The 13,020-nt window shown below is 36.2% G+C and overlaps 1 protein-coding gene across 1 annotated transcript in view; it reads left to right on the plus strand.

The window, feature by feature from the left end:
- Nucleotides 1-13,020, plus strand: part of Atp8b (ATPase phospholipid transporting 8B) — a 106,583-nt gene that overhangs the window by 21,503 nt on the left and 72,060 nt on the right. The gene's annotated exons all lie outside the window — the stretch shown is intronic.

The raw sequence follows: 13,020 nt of genomic DNA on the forward strand, positions 1-13,020 counted from the left end.
AAAACAGTCGAACGAACACGGTTCGCGACACAGGATTTTGTACATCGACGATCGACGATTATCAGTGTGGCTTTCCGTCAATTACCGTCCGACCGTGTTCGAAGATATCGGTGAAATCTCAACGAAGATTTTCGATTCGGCCACGGTGGATCTTGCTTTCCCACGCGTGCAACGTACGTGCCTTTAAACACGAACGAACGTCACGTGTCAAACGGACCGTCGTTTTACGAAAGTTGAATGAAAACGGGAACGACGGTTGAGATTGCGGACTCTCTTGGCAATGTTAAACGGTATCAACTTTTCTTTCACCGTCCTGTGCGAATTGTGTCGAACCGGCCTGTCGTCGGTCTCGCGTCGTTCGCAAACTTGGCCAAGGTTCCAGTTTTCGATTGGTACTCTTCCTGCGAGTACACAATAAAGATTAAACTTCGCGACAACGTAAGCGAAGCAACAGGTTTTTTGCTGTGAAACTGCCGATGACCTCCCGTGCTCGGTACTCAAACAGTACACTCATGATCCTCGGACGTAATTGCAGTACGTGTGTTCCACGTTCGTTTATTTACGGGAATTTTAAAAAAACTACTGGACGCGTTATCGATCGAAAATTTAATTACCGCTTGAAACATTTGAGTAATCGTGGACACGCATTAAATATTAAACGAGCAATTTCATTCGAACGTGATGCAGTTCGCTCAAACTGATATACAATTTCTAAGTAACAACGTTATTTGTATTTCTCGTTTAAACGTAAAGTTAACGTCGTAGGGTATTTTATTCTTTATTGTTAGTTAACACCAGGAGGCATTATCGGTCAAAATTTCATTCCTCGTATAAAAAAAAATGTTATTTTCACTTTTTCTTTTTACAAATACGTTATCGACTATTTTTCAACAGCTTATGCTAGATTCTCTTTGCATTAAAGTTGGTTAAGTTATCGAGTTAGGTTATACAGGGTGTTCGACCATCCTTGGAAACAATTTTAATGGGAGATTCTAGAGGCCAAAATAGGACGAAAATCAAGAATACCAATTTGTTGATGGAGGCTTCGTTAAAAAGTTACTAACGTTTAAAGTTCCGACCATACTGAATTTTTTTCTCGAAAATGCGCAGGATTTCGGGGGTATGTCTAATGACCAAAAATGATTGTAATAGACCCCTGCAACAGAAAATAATTTTTTTAGAACGATTTGAAATTTTTTAATTTTGTCGAAAAATTTCAACAACTACTCAAATTTTTTTCTCGAAAGTGGGTACGATTTCGAGGGTATGTCTAATGACCAAAAATGATTGTAATTGACCTCTGTAACTAAATATAATTTTTTTAGTATGATTTGAAATTTTTTAATTTTGTCGAAAAATTTGATACATTCTCGAATTTTTTTCTCGAAAGTGGGTACGATTTCGGGGGTATACCTAATGATCAAAAATAAATGTAATTGATCTCTGCAACTAAATATAATTTTTTCAGAATGATTTGAAATTTTTTAATTTAATTTTTTAATAACTTTTTAACGAAGCCTCAATCAAGAAATTGATATTCTTGATTTTCATCTTATTTTGGTCTCTAGAATCTCCCTTTAAAATTTTTCCCGGAGGTGGCCGAACACCCTGTATAATTGGTTATTTCATCGAACAGTTTTTATTTCTTGATAATAAAAAGTTTAATTTTATAATTCAAACACTGATTTTTTATTCGTTATTAGAAATTTGTGTCTATCGTGGATAAGAATTTTGGTCATCTCAACTATATGTAATACACAATTTATATTTAATTTTTTATGCATGTTTAAGAATAACACTAAATATTATTGTGATTAGATAGTATTTATTGGACCATACAGAGCAGCTTAATAAGTTTATTGAGCTATTTTGTATGCTCTAATAAATACTCATCCAATCACACATTATCGATGATAATTAAAGAAGAAATAAATTTATCGAGTACCCGATAAATTGTCAGAAATTTAATATTTGAATAATTCTTTCTACGAATTGGGCATTTCCAAAAATAACAAGATTATTTTCCCTATTTTTACTCATCGTCGCGTCAAGCGTGAAAACCCTATTAACGCTCGCTTCGTCGATCAGATATTCGGGGAAAAACCAATAATGAATGATATTCAACGATCGTGAGATTTTATGAAATGAAACTTTTATCAATTCTTCAGATCACAACAAAAATGTAAATTATATTTCGATTAAATTATATTCGGTTTCTTTTTTATCTTTTGATAAATATAATACAGTAAGGGAATAAGATTTACTCAGAAAATTGTATGTTTGTCGTTGTTTGCATTTTTCAAACCAGGCCAAGCGTCCAATGATTTATAGCGGTATATTGTACATCTATGTATATAATTATATTTATCGTAATTATAAAACTTACGAAGTATACCAAACTAAGCAACAAAGAATAGAATGGGTAAAGTCTACAGTGCACGTTTTTGTTATCTGAAATTTGCATTTATTCAACATGTTTTTGATGAAGGAAGTAGATTAACTTCCTTGCGTTTGACCCTTTGATCGCGTCAGTGGAGGGAGGTAGATTCACCTCACCAGCCACGCGATCAAAACAACCTTTTTTGTTGGCTTTGTTACGAGAATCTATTTAGTTTATGAAAATCAAACGTGTTAAGCTGTCCAAGAAGATTTGATTCTGCAACACCAACCGTACACCCTAACTATAAGAATAAGTAAAAGTAAAGGTTAACTTGAGAAAATTAAAATTTGTTATTTGTGACTACAAAAACAAAATCTTTCATTTTAAATGGTTTGATCGCATTTTAAACATTCAAGGATCGTTGTAGATTAAGCGTTCTTTCTCGAGTGGGCTCAATAATATGAAATTCGTTTGTAGAGTACTGAAGTTAGGTTAGGTTAGGTTGATATTGACTATTATTTTCGCTGCGACCAAGTCGTTTCTTTGTATAGTTAAAAGTAGAGATGGCGTGAACTGCTACTTTTGAATCACTCGTGATTCGATCACGTTCATTCCCAATCATGGTGATTTTTCACCGTGATTTTGTGATCACTGTTAGTGATTTTGCACGCCATCTCTAGTTAGAAGTAACGAAGACACGATTCGTGACATGATTACCGAGAGACACCCGGTACGTATGTGTGTATTTCTTCGTTAAATTCATATGACCCGAATAGAAGATATTAATCAGAAGAAATGTATATCGAGAACCACACGCTGCGAGAAGGCGATTATGGGAATGTTTGGGTTGGCAACGAGAGACGATTGGCCTTGGTGACGCCAAAAGAGTTCGCTCCCTGCTTCGGTCGAGTCTGACAGCAAAACCGTGACGACACATTATGCCTGGAAGGAAACCATAACAGCGGCTCTACGGCGAAATCCGTTACGTCGCATTTTAGCCGAGTGCACGTGTACCCGAGTCGAAGTTAACGTTCCTGGAAGAAGACTGGAAGAGAGACTCCCGTGTGAAAAAGAAACGTTTAGACGATCGTTTCGATTTATTTCGAAGCGTGAAATCACTTTTTTCGAAGCATCGTGCACGATGAGAATTCCAGACGTTGAGGATCGTTTTTATTATTGGTTACGCAACAGACGTTACAATTGTATAGCAATTTGGAACAATAAGGAAACGTGTTTAAAAGTACCGTAAACACAACGATCACAATGGCCCTGTGATATCAACAGCGAGGAATGTGATTAAACTGTACGCGACTCGTCGAGCATGATTTGCGTGCGTATAAGACACATTTGCGATCCGAGTAGAAATGTCAAAGATTTATTGAGAATCGTTACGTTGAACGCGTGTATTTATAATATAAATTAGACAGAAATATTAATATTTGTGAACTTTAAGTACTATCGTTGAGAAAATGACATAACCAAAAATTAAGGGGATAATGGCGGATGAAGTAACGATGATGGATCGAAAGTCAGTTGAAATCTAAATTGCTTGTGAATAAATCCATATAACAATAAATATGAGAAACAAAAATGTTTTCTCGTTGCCTTTTTTCCATTAAATTTCTTGGACTTTTTTCAAACTTTTTGTCAGAAATAAAGCGCCATTTGTTTCTGCGCCACCTAGAGTTCTTTTGACTTACTACTATTGTACCGTGTGTCTTTTGTCTATAACGAAGCTTCGTGCTTATTAAATGTGTTACTGAGTAAATGAGTTTTGCTCATTTGAACCCCCAAATTTCCACACTTTTATACGTTTAACTATAAAAATGTGAACATTTGTAACTTTAGTACTTAAGGGTCACGTCTACGAAGGGTGCTGTGGTAACCATGGTACAAACATATACAGGGTGATCAGGGTTTTTATTTTTAATCGTACATCCACGTATTACAATTCTTAAAAAATATAAAATTATACAGAGTGTTTGGCCACCTCTGGGAAAAATTTTAATGGGAGATTCTAGAGGCCAAAATAAAACGAAAATCAAGAATACTAATTTGTTGATGGAGACTTCGTTAAAAAGTTATTAACGTTTAAAATTCCGCTCGTACTGAATTTTTTTCTGGAAACTGGGTAGGATTTCGGGGGTATGTTTAATGACCAAAAATGATTGTACTTGACCCCCACAACAGAAAATAATTTTTCCAGAAAGATTTGTAATTTTTTAATTTTGTCGAAAACTTTCACACCTTCTCGAATTTTTTTCTCGAAAGTGCGTAGGATTTCGAGGGTATGTCTAATGACCAAAAATGATTGTAATTGACCCCCATAACCGAAAATAATTTTTCCAGAACGATTTGAAATTTTTTAATTTTATCGAAAAATTTCACACCTTCTCGAATTTTTTTCTCGAAAGTGAGTACGATTTTGAGGGTATCCCTAATGACCAAAAATAAATGTAATTGATCCCTGCAACTAAATATAATTTTTTCAGAATAATTTGAAATTTTGTAATTTAATTTTGTAATAACTTTTTAATGAAGCCTCAGTCAAGAAATATTCTTGATTTTCGTCTTATTTTGGCCTCTAGAATCTCCCATTAAAATTTTTCCTAGGGGTGACCGAACACCCTGTAATCTCAGGACATCTATAAAAAACAAAAAACGTTAATCTCGAATTTTGAATTTTGCAACATATTTTCTATAATCTTCATCGATCCAGGCGCGTGATTTAATGTGTAAATGGCACGACAAGCTATTTGCGTACGCCCTGTACACCATACGCGTTTCAGTTCTAATTCCATATTTATTGCACGCGATACTTTTCCAGGAGTACCGATCAAAAAACGCGAAAAAGAACAGTTTTATATAGTTTTCTTCTTCCAGCGAAAGTATACGGGGTACGCGAGAACAGAAACATACGTAAACATTTTAATTTCTCCGTTAAGGTTTATTCTTCGATGTATTTATCATCGGGAACAAGCGAAAGAGAGAGGGATGCTATTGGTCGGTAGGATTTTTTTTTTCTTTTTTTTCTTTTTAGGGAAAGTCAACCGCGTTGATTGCACGAGAGTCAGGTTGCGTTGGTTGTGTCGTTCGTTCGGGAATTACGTAAGTCGCCATCGCATCTGCTCGTTGCGCTTGTCTACCAGTTAATGGTCGGGCAAACGTTGAAGATTCCAATTGATCGGGGCCTCAGAAGGTGGCGCGGTAAGTGCTCACTGTCCAACAACCGTCGGTAGTTTAAATAAATGCCGGATCAAACGGACCGATAAATCACGGAACGATCCAATTCGGTTGCACGCGCACTTAAACTGATCACCTATGCCGCGTTTCGCGACGCTTGTGCATGGTGGCCGCGTCTCGTCCCGATTTAAATGCAACGATCGACGGAGAAACGAAATGAATATGCATATTCTTTCGATCGCGGATCGATAGATCCGGGTTCGGCGCGCGACCGTAACTCTCGCGATGCATGGCGGGGCATTTGCCTCGAGAGGACAGGGAAAACGATTGTTTTTTAAAATTTATATTAACATTGTACAAATTTATACGATTTAATTTTTTTTTTATATAATAGATTTATAGAATACAGGGCAGTTGGCCACCTATTCGAATTTTTTTCTCGAAACTGCGTAGGATTTCGGGGGTGCACCTATTCGCCAAAAATGGTTGTAATTGACCCCCCTAGCTAAAAATAATTTTTTTAGAACGATTTGAAAAATTTTTTTTCGTCGGAAAATTTAGGCACCCCCCTGTCGATTTTTCTTAAAAATTCCTTTTTCATTTTTAGTAATTTTGTTTGAAGCTCTACAGAAAAGTTGTCTAATATTTTTTTGTGGATACCTATGGGCTCTACTTCAGAAAACAGTTTCATTGAAATATATTCACTATTGTAGGAGTTATGGCTGTTTGAAAATTGGACCATTTTTATGGGGTTTTTCTCATTTTGCGGGGTCAAGGACCAACTTTTCGAATATTTTTGCAATTTGTACGTATTCTTCATCAAAATACGCGTAGTTTGCTTTTTTAAACATTAAAATCGTCCAATCCGTTCAGAAGTTATGACGTTTTAAAGATTCGGATGAAAATTCGGGCAGACATTTCTGGCCAGAAATTATATTTTCGGTAAGGAATTTTTTTCTCGAAACTGAGTAGGATTTCGGGGGTATGTCTGTTGACCAAAAATGATTGTAATTGACCCCTGCAACCAAAAATAATTTTTCCAGAACGATTTGAAATTTTTTAATTTTATCGAAAAATTTCACACCTTCTCGAATTTTTTTCTCGAAAGTGAGTAAGATTTCGAGGGTATGTCTATTGACCAAAAATGATTGTAATTGACCCCTGCAACTAAAAATAATTTTTCCAGAACGACTTGAAATTTTTTAATTTAATTTTTTATTAGCTTTTTAACGATACCTCAATCAAGAAATTGATATTTTTGATTTTCGTCTTATTTTGGCCTTTAGAATCTCCCATTAAAATTTTAACACCCGAACACTCTGTATACTATAGTCTTACAAAAACTCGAAGTGAACCAAGTGGGTTCTCGACCCGGTCAGTGTATTATTCATCTCATACAAGAACGTTAAAGTACTGTTTATTAACTCCACTGCTAGAGGAAAAGATGACTAGTACGTACGTATAAGAAAATCATTTCTAGTCAAATATGTAGAAGCAAGACGGTAACTGAATTGATAATTACAAGGTATATCTGCGATTATAAATTAATCGAACATTTGACACAGTTATGAGAATCATTTTATGAAATCATAAATTATTTATAAACGGCTGTAGTCATTTGCGTACAGAGATCAGCTTCAGTGGAAGTTGGACTGCTTTTACAATTCACATGTAACCGTTTGTTGCACCTATCACGGAACGCAGATCACGTTGGCATTACTCTCGACGAAAGCACTTAATTATGTTTAACATTCTAGCTGCATCGTGCATGCAAACGCGTTCCTAGACGTAACTGGCGAACGCCATAATAGTTACAAATTAAAATGAAATGAAAAACATACGATTCTAACGACACTTGCACCGAAAGTGTAGAAAATATACAAGTTTGCTGTACGGACCGTAGAAATTGTATTTCGAGTAGGATTTTTGGCTCGTGGCGATGCGAAAATAAATTTCTAAATTTAGAGCTATCGCGGGAGACGGTTTTTCGCGTTCGCCGAAGTGAAAAATAAACCGAAGCGTAAAATTCGACCGCCAGTCGAGCGAAATGGTAAAGGTTTTCCCCGGGTCGAATTGTTTGAAAAAAAAAAAAATAATAATCGTATTCGAAATTCGTGCATTCCTGTCCGCTTTAAAAGACGCCGTGCAGATCCTTTCTCCTACGAAGTCCGTGTCGATCGACCTTGGACTCGGAAACGTCACATACGTTTTCACTTGTTCGAATGTGTGTTCGCGTTATATAAATCCCGTCGTATTTCCCGATGCTTCGGAATGCCTGCAGTCGTTGCCTTTATTTTTCCCCGGAGTCGCTCGAGAGCCCGCGTCTTCCACGTCGGGCACCATCGTTATCAGCATTGTTACTAACGACAGAGTTCATCGCGACCGATAAAAATACACGAGCGCGTAGGTGCAACTGTTAATATTTGATCGGTAGTCTTAAAATAGAAACGTTCGTTTCCTGATCGTCTCGTCCCACGATCATACTAATTTAATACTATTTTAACTAAATAGCGAACCTCCGGTATAGCAAAAACTCTTTAATGGTGTATTAATTACATTTATCTATTTCGACACAGAAATTTAAGTAAATAAAAGTTGTTTCAATATTATTGGGGCGATTTGGGATAAATTGTCATTTTCCATGAAGCTCTAACCTGAACCTCGAATATCGGTGAGACCACAGTACATATTGCAAAGATGAAACTTTTTTATTTTTGCTTTTTTTTAAATGTAACTTTTACCAAAGTATTTGTCAGAGTTTCCCGATTAAAATGAGACCAAACACGGTATAATTTGTTTTTAATCTATTTCTAATAGAGTATAAAATCGTGTTAAATACGATTAAATACGCACTCGTATCTCTATCGTGTTTTATGTCGATTGGCACTTTCGTTTTAAAATATATAATAATTTTGTAATTCAGTATAAATAAATCTACGTTCAGAGTTTGCTCTCACAGCCATTGAAGTGTTCTTAATATTCTTGAAGTATACCAGTTAAGTAACAGAAAAAATCCATAATCTTGTCAAGCAACATGGTTGCATATATTTGGCTTTAACCTTTTCGACGTCACAGTTTGTCACCATTTTGCTCGACGAAACGAATTATTTTGTTATATGTCAAAGGTTCGCATACGATCTATTATTGTTATCGATTTTCAACATTTCTTTATCGAGATACCTTTTTTCGCAGAAAATTACCGTACGATCGCTGTGCTATGTTCTCGTAACCTTTTTGAACGAATTTAATCGACAGTGTTACCGTTATTCGACATATAGAAACGGGGAAACGTTGCGTTAACGATCGTATACAAAACCTTAGGTCGCACACATCGATCCTCCTCACGGGTAGATGTAAATAATGGATACAGTCACGTGACTTATTCAGAGAGTATAGTTGTTGCAAAGTCCCCGTCATTCGATTTACACTGTCTGTCAACAATTTCCAACGACGAAATCGGTCGGTTTTTAAGTCGACTCGTATTCGACATCGGTCGCAGTCGTAGCTACTCACGGCGCGCTTATTAATTATGAACTGTGCATAAACCGCGCCGTAGGATTATAGTAGTTACGTATTTCGAAACAATTCCGCAGGTAACCGGTGACTAGACAAAAGAACAAAGGTTAAACAAATACGCGAACAATAGCAGCGGTCACGTGACAACAGATTACGATCGTGTAATCTGTTAGTCGTAACGGATAGCGGCCTAGAAAATGTTCGTAATGTTTATTGTACAGGAAACGTCGTTTAAAATCGGCGACCTTACCGGTATTAAACGGTTGCGTAAACGAAAACTAAAATTCGAAAGGAAATGATACGGATACGCCGGAGGCGCAGAAAATGTTTGTCGTATTTATTTGATGAAAACTGTCGTGTTCTCCAATGCGTGGAAAAGTAAGATTTACAAGAAGAATAATACGAAAGTCTACTCGTTATTATTCTGAAACGTCTTCCTCGTAAAACAATTAGTTGGGAGAAAATTGTTTCGAGCGAACTGCGTTAAGATTTCACGTGAGATCATTCACGTCGCGTGGTTTCCGCGTGGACAGCAAATGAAAAAGTTACGCTTCCACGACACGAGATGACACTAAGTAATTAGCCTGTAATCTCGACGACCAATCGGAGGAGAAAGTGTCGGTCCCGACCTCGCCCAACAAATCCAGATCCGTGCCTATTTTCCCCGTATGCTTATCAAAAAAAAAAAGAGGAAAAAAAAACAGATTAAGCGTCTGAACCATAGCGAACGTGAACGCGAGATCATTGGCAACTGGAACACAGATAAGCTTCCTGCTTATCCACACGCTTGTACAACCGGGCCGTTTACACGCGATTTACTGCCGCCATTTTGATTGAAATTTCATTTTTCTTGCAGGCCTGTACTTACCGGGCGTCTTGTTTTAATCGATTCACGTAAATATCGTCATGAGCGGTATTTAACAGATTTTTAAAATATCAATTTCTTGACTGAGATTTCGTTACAAAGATATTAAAAAATTTAATTAAAAAGTTTCAAATCATTCTGGAAAAATTATTTTTGGTTACAGGGGACAGTTACAATCATTTTTGGTGAATACACATACTCCCGAAATCCCACGCACTTTCGAGAAAAAAATTCGAGTAGTTGCTGAAATTTTTCGACAAACTTAAAAAATTTTAAATCGTTCTAAAAAAATTATTTTAGTTGCTGGGGTCGATTACAAATAAACCAAAATAGATAATAAATGAATATGTCAAATAGTTTTTCCGTCAAATCAATTTGTTTAGTAGTTACAAGCATTTGTTCCACAACAACCATACTGCGCCAATACTTATATGCAGTACTGTATGTAGCATTTCTTGAACTTTGGAAGCATCAGATATCGTTAGGACGTTTTTAAAACTTCAATTTTAGTGTGAAAGATGCAAGAATAGTTACGTAACAATTTCTTTTTTATTTTATCATTATTTGATTAAAGAATGTCCTCCAGGCTGGATAGATGGCAATTTCAGAAACGTGCGTACGCGTATGGCCTTGACTACTGCAAATCATTGTTATTGCCGAAGTTACGTCGATATTCGAAAATCCTTCGTCCGCAAACAAATCACGTCCAGTTCGTAACGTTAAATCACAATTGTACACGATCATTTAAAAAATTTCCGTATAAAAATCGAACGAGCTTACGTATCTTGTCAATAAAATAAAGTGTCGCTATCGTAATGAACTCGACGCGTTTAAATAATTTCTACTTTCGTGTAACCTTCGATTGTTTGAAAGTTACTGTATACGCGTACTCGTTGCGTTTCTTTTTATACTTTTACGATAGCACGAATTGTGTCGTTCAAATTAAGGAAGATAGCACTATCTCGAAACATTCTAAAAAACGTGAGAAAAACATTTTTTTTCATTAGTAATAATAGATTCTGTATAAAAAGGTCTGTTCTTCGTATCTTTTGACACTCGATATCTATTTATAGGTATTCTCCGTTCAGCATTTTCCGTATCAATGGATTATCAATTTAATCGTTTGATTTCTAATTATATAATCCTTCTGTCCTCATCCATCACTCGATATCGTATTCTGTGAAACCTTTTATCGCTTTCGAGGAGTCGGTTCAGCGAACGTACACCGGATAAGTAAATCATTCGTTCGTGTAAAGCCATCGACGAAATTATTATTTCACGCGTCTTTCCTTCAATTATATCAACAACATCTATCGTAACAAGGCGTCGTTGATGCATGACGTGGGTTTATTCAGTTTCTTATGATTAACCGGCAAGTGGCCTTGACCATCGTCAAAAGGCCAACCGAAGAGGAAACGTTATATCCCTATCGTAGTTAACTCGCTACATTTTTCATTTGGCTACCAACTTCTAATGGCATGAAATATTACCGTATATTTTCACCTTGAAATATTCTTCCGTAACCTAATGACCCTCTCATTGTTACTTCCATATTGAATCGGATCTATTGTCTTCCGCAAGCTCGTTACGTAACCTGCCAATCCAGTGACTAATACGCTTAAAAATCCTTTCAGTTTCGACCGATTGCGTCTGCCTTGAAATACTAATTGCCCGTCGACGGTGGTGTCCGCTTTATCACGGAACGGTAAAATATGTAATTTTTTAACGATACTTTGAGTGGCCACTTATTTCCAATTATTCGCGTGCACGATACGTTATGGTCTAATCCGATGACCGTATACTCTTTGGTAACTCATAATATTTACCAAAAGCAACAAACAATAAAAAGAGTATTCGAAAATACATAGAAATTTATAGCAGTTATATAACATTCGTTTCGAAGCAACCGCCAATATGCAATTTACTAACATATTATGGATCGTGGATGTACAATTATTTTACAATCAAAAATCTATTAAAGGCTATGGTTTCAGTGATAACAACACAGGTCGTTACACTGTTATATCGCTAGAAAGCGTAGGGTCGAAATGACAATAATCGTTTTCATGGAAATAATTAAAACAATAATTTGAAACATTCTTAACTAATCATCTTATGTTACTTTTCAAAGTCTTACATAATAATGTTAAGTAATTGGAAAAGACAATATTTCTATAACGAAACCTTCGAATACATTGTCACCCGCATAAATGAGTACTAATCATCTTATGTTACTTTTCAAAGTCTTACATAATAATGTTAAGTAATTGGAAAAGACAATATTTCTATAACGAAACCTTCGAATACGTTGTCACCCGCATAACTGAGCTACTTTTACCCCGGATTAGTGAACCGGATCCTTTCCCCATCGCTGTTAGCGTCTGGAACAAAATCTATAGATACTTCAAGCAACTGAACAGCAACAGAATTTATAATTAAATTAATACCTAATTAAATTCATATTTTTTTAAACATATTCCACGATGGAACTATTTCTATAAAAATGTAAACATATACAACAGTACGTAAGATTAAATACCGTGCACAAAATAAAGCGTCATCTGTCAGATTGTTTACTTTTATTTATATATTCGCCAACGATATTTATGTTAATTAATGAGACACATTTAGGGGATGAGATGTGGGGAGGCTTCTTCGCCAGAAAGAACAACAACAACAACAAATTCATCGCGTTGTAACTGTATCGACGTTCGAGAAATTGCATAAACAAAGTGCAATTGAGCGCATCATATTTACGAACGTTGCTCGAACGGATTGTCGGGGACCGTGTCGCCTTGACCGTGAGAATGAAAGGGCAAACGCAGGAAGAAACGTTTCGCAATGCTTCGAACAGCGGTGCAGTTTCAAACGTGGTTCCGATAATCACCGATCTCCTGAAACATTAACGTTCCTCGCGTATCGGAAACGGAACTTTACAGGTGCGACGTAATCGTGGCATAAAGGCAAGGTTGAATACAACAACGAGACTTTGTGACGTTCACGACGTTACGCATAGGACGAACGAGACGCTCAGAAGGACATACACTACCGTTCAAAAGTTTTCTATATTTTCTAA

The sequence above is a fragment of the Colletes latitarsis genome, chromosome 1 (genome assembly GCF_051014445.1).
Source record: "Colletes latitarsis isolate SP2378_abdomen chromosome 1, iyColLati1, whole genome shotgun sequence".
Lineage (NCBI taxonomy): Eukaryota > Metazoa > Arthropoda > Insecta > Hymenoptera > Colletidae > Colletes > Colletes latitarsis.